Genomic DNA, 5,203 nt, shown 5'->3' with positions numbered 1-5,203 from the left:
GATAGAGCCCCTTGTTGGGGGGTCCCTGCTCAGTGGGGAGTCTGCTTCTTCCTCTCATTTTGCTCCTCCCCCCTGCTCATGCACTCTCTCTCTCTCTTTTTCTCTCTCTCTCTCTCTCTCAGATAAATGAATAAAATTTTTAGGAAAAATTGTAACTCTATAAAGTGTTGATTATTTTACCAGCACCGCTGATCATGACAAAATGCATGTATTATAGAGTTATAATGTATTATGGGCTTATATTTTTAAGGCCAAACAATTGAGCATCTTACACATTTTTTTAAATTGAAGTATAGTTGATATGCAATATTATATTAGTTTCAGGTATACAACATAGTGATTTGACAATTCTGTATATTATGCAAGGCTCACCATGATAAGTAGATTTATATATATATATATATATGGAAGGGCTATGCTAATATATATATTTTTCATGATAGAATAAGATTTAAATAATATTTAAAGTACTACATTATGCAAAATTATATGATTATGCAAAATAATGCAATTTACTATCTGCTGTGAATTGTTAGATTATCTCATTTACTTGTTAACTTGTTGACTTTTTATGTTATTAACATTTTAGCTAATTTTCTTTTTTTCTGGTATCATGTTAATATACTGCAACTATTTTTTTTCCATTCATATGTTTTGGCAATTTATACATGTTGATATGGATAGTCTTAGTTCAATCATTTTAATATGTGGATCATTTAGGCATTTGGATATTTTCCTCTTTCAGAAATCATGCAATAAATATTCTTGGACAGGTATAATTATCCACTTGCACAAGGGCTTCTCTATGATTTATGCTCAGAAGTGGAATTCTTGTGGTTAGGTTATATGCATATTCCTAAATACTGAGAAAAAAACTACCTATTGTATTATTTCTATTTATGTTCTCAGAGTATAAGCTTCATTTCCTAAAAATATTTCTCAAAATCAAAAACAACTAAGGGATAATTTCAATTTTAACAACATGCAGAAACCCCACATAAATATTTATAAATTTAAACCTTTTGATTTTGCATACTTTATTTATATTGAAGCAAAGTTCAGATTAAAGTAAAAGTCATGGGACATTGTTTATTTCCTTCAAAATATTATTGATGTTGCTCATCTGAATTCTGGTACTTCCTGTGGAGAAAGCTAACAATATTCTTTCTCTTCCTCTTTGTAGGTAACCTGACATTTCTCCCTATTTGCTTATATGATTTTTTTAGCATTAAAGTTGAATAATTAATGAACTTATGTTACTCTTTTTTCCATATCGTCTTAGGTAACAGGTAGACCTTTGTATTGTAATGTTCATATTTTTTTAAGTTTTTTTCTCAGATTTTCTTCATCTTTCCCATTATCTGTTGTTTTATCAACACTATTATTTTGTGCACCTTCGAACTTCCCTGTCTTCTAATTCTGTAATTTAATTTTTTTTTATGTTTATATCTTGTGGCCTTTCCCCAACATTTATTATGACTTTCAAAAGTATTTTAAATGTTCTCAGTTATATTTTTTCTTTTTTCTGAGTTTAATGTTATATTAATCTTCAAGCTCTTTTTATTCATCTCTTCTATTTCTTCACAAAGTTGTCAACTTGTTTTTAATCCTTTAAAAACATTTGCTCATCATTGAGCTGTTGCTATGGTACTTTTTATTTTGTTTTGCTTCATAATCCATTCTGTCCATAATTTTGCTGAGTTATTGACTGGAAGTAGTTCTTTGAATATTTCTCTGCTATAAGTTCTTGACATTTTTTTATATTGCATATAATTATATCTTGAAGAATATTACTTATATTTAAATATAGTCATCAATTTACTGAAAAGAGATAATGAAGAGAGGAAGGGGACTGAGAAGTGTCCACATTAAAATTCATGTTTGCTGTTCAAATATTTTCTCATTAAATCTGTTCTTTTCTTAGCAATTGCACTTTTAGAAGTTGGTGTTTCAAAGTTTAGTGCTGTGCAAAGTAAAGCCATTAAAATCACAAGGCCATGTTGTGTTCCCTGGATGTCTCTGCTTGCTTTCTTCTTCTTCTTCATTTTTTTTTTTTTGTTTTTTTTTTTTTTTTAGTATCTGGCTAGGTTGCTAAATTGAAAATAGAAACTACATTTAAGCATGATTTTATCTTTGCACCATTCTCTCTTTGCTAGGGATAAATGACTTCTTTCATGATTTGATCAGGATTCTAAGGCATAATATTCTAATAAAAAAAAATTGATACAAGATTTTCATGACCAATGAGGATTTCTAAGAAATTGTGCATTTTGTTCTAGGCTTTTGTTTTTCTCATATTGTTTTGTTTTTGTGCATCTTTTTTTATTTTAGTACAACTATCACAGAATTTGACAAGGATGCTCTATAGCTTAATTCTTTCACTGTTTTTTAGTTTCATGGGACATGTTTCCTCTAGATATGGTTTGGTTTTGGTTTTGTTTTTTGGTTTGGGTTTGGTTTGGTTTGGTTTTTAGTGTTTTTGTTTTGGTTTGGTTTTGTTTTCTTTGGTGTGGGTTTTTTTTTGTTTTTGTTTGGTGTGGGGTGTTTTGTGGTTTTTTTTGTTTGTTTTTTTGGGGGCTTTTGTTTGTTTTTTGTGGGGTTTTTTTGTTTTTGTTTTTGTTTTTATTTTTATTTTTGCTACTCTTGTGCGTTCCAAAGGAGATAGATGAAGTAAAATTCCTTTAGGGAACTTTATTTCACAGAAGTTTTAATTACCAACTTGAAATGTTTCTTTCCTAATGTCTTCCCAGGAACAGAACAGTCTGTAATAAATGAGAGGAAAACTTTCATCGCACACATACACATACAGAAGAGAATCATCAATTGTACACAGTGACACTATTATCCTGTCTTCCTCAAGATGGAAAGTTCAAAGTTTAATGCTATTGACATCTCGTTAGCAAAATTATAGTTAAGAAAAAAAATGTGTTGTTGACTAAAAACTTCAGTTAAAGCTTTTCAATGAAGTAAAAATTAAACATAACAAAACATTCATTCAATGAGGGAAATGTATGCAGCTGTAAATTTTGAAGCTATTTGTGTACATATTTCTTTTCCTTTCTGGTTGTGAGAAGTTACATAAGTGAACTTTGCTTGGCCCTGTTTTCCTACTGCCACAAAGTTAGACAGGTATTAATTACTGTTACTCCAACAGAAAAAAGAAATTGATTTCAATGTTTCAAACTTGGCATATGAATTTTACATAGCTGAACTATATGAATCAGGAAACATACTTGCTGTAGCATTCTGGATTCAGTTGTCTGCATATCTTCATTCCATTTTTAAAAAAACAAATTATTATTATTACTTTTTAGAAAAGGAAGAGAATTTTATTTGAGTCCAACTTAGGACAGCTGCCTGGGATACACAATCTTCACAAAGAAAAGAGCGCTCTGGTAAGGGAATATTTGGTGTAGGCTTATATACAGTTTTACAGAAACAGCTACAAAAACAAATTTAATATCTCTTTGACTACTTTAACATGCTTATTCTTTTGACCCTTCCACTTTATTTTCTAAGTCTTTCTGTGCTCAGTATTTTTCTATTATCTGCATCTAGTTCTTAGACTATGAATGCAAATATAACGAACCCAATTGCCTTGTCACATTTCCATACAACATATTTGTCTAAAAAAAAAAAACATATTTGTCTAGAAAAATTCCAACCCTGAATAAAAACATTCTTTTGTGGATGCTAGGACAGCTTGGTAAGGACTGTACAGATTGGCTCCATTTTAAACTCCTAATATCCATATTCAAGCAGACCTTTACCAATGTCCTACATCTGTCTTTACTTTTCTTATCCTTTTTCCTTCCTACCTGCCTTCCTTCTCCTTCCTCCCTCCTTCCTTTCTTCTGTCTCTCCCTATTTCCCTTCCTCCTTCCCTCTCTTCATTATGATTACTTCAAAACATTATCTATATTCACCTAAAACTCCACTTTAAAGAAATAATTCCATTTTCTATTCCAAAAAGGAATTATAAGTCATGAGAGGAATGTCCTCAAATTTTACCTCTGAACCAAGAAACTTGCTTGCACCAGCATGTTCATTCCTCTTTTCTTTGTTACAATGTACAATCTTGTTTCTCAGATTGATTCCTTCTAACTAAGCCCCGCTTTCTATACTTGCTTCCTTCTCAAGAATCTCACTTTGCCAATTATTTCTTGTCTTCCTGTATCATCAATCTCAGGCTCTCTAATGCCTCATAATCATAAGCTTTTAAAAAAATTTTTTTAAAAGATTTATTTATTTACTTGAGAGAGAGAGAGCATATGTGCATGCAGGGCAGGGAGGGAGGAGAAGGGACCAAGGAAGAGAATATTTAGCAGACTCCTCAATGAACACAGAGCCTGACATGGGGCTCAATCTCACAACCCATGAGATCATGACTTGAGCTGAAACCAAGAGTTAGACACTTAACTGAGTGAACCACCCAGGTGCCCCATCATTCTCATAACCTTTTAAATATCCCCCAATCTATTACCAAAATCAAATAATAATAATAAAATAAAACTCCTGAGCTGACACACATATAAAAATGCTGACAGACATGTAAAGTTTCCAAGAACTGTGCAAGTATGTGTACCATAAGAAGGTCAAAATCTCCATTTGCAAAACAGAAATAGCTAATAATTTCTACATCTAGTCCTATTCTGCTCTTCCTTTTGTATCTTCTTTCTTAATGAAAATCACAATCATTCACCAGATGACTAAGAGATGACATCCAGTTTGATATGTTATATGATATATGTATATTATAGAATGATATATAAATATACTGTGATGAATCTTGGAATTGAAAGGATAATTTTTTAGCTTAGGGAGAAATTCATTATTATTTAGGCAAAAAAAATTATCAGGGCATTTATAAAGATGGGCATTTCGAAATGTATAAATACTGTTATAATTAAACAATTCATGAACAAATGGTTAAGACATTTTCTCTACGTAGGATTATCTGCATATGTAATTTTAAAATATTATATATATTATATTTTAAAGTTTATAATATTATATGTGTTATTTATATATTTCAGAATTTGAAAGTTCATTTGTTTTTTTAATATTATAGGCTGTAGAAAAATTGGCAAGGGAAAGTAAACGAAAAGTAGCATTTCAGAATGTAAGTTTATAAAAGATACATATATCAATTTACAAAAAATTCCAAGTCCAAATGTTGCCATAACATGAAAAAAGGAAGCTT

This window comes from Ursus arctos, unplaced genomic scaffold (genome assembly GCF_023065955.2).
Source record: "Ursus arctos isolate Adak ecotype North America unplaced genomic scaffold, UrsArc2.0 scaffold_11, whole genome shotgun sequence".
NCBI classification, from domain to species: domain Eukaryota; kingdom Metazoa; phylum Chordata; class Mammalia; order Carnivora; family Ursidae; genus Ursus; species Ursus arctos.
Note: the sequence above shows the minus strand (reverse complement) of the source record.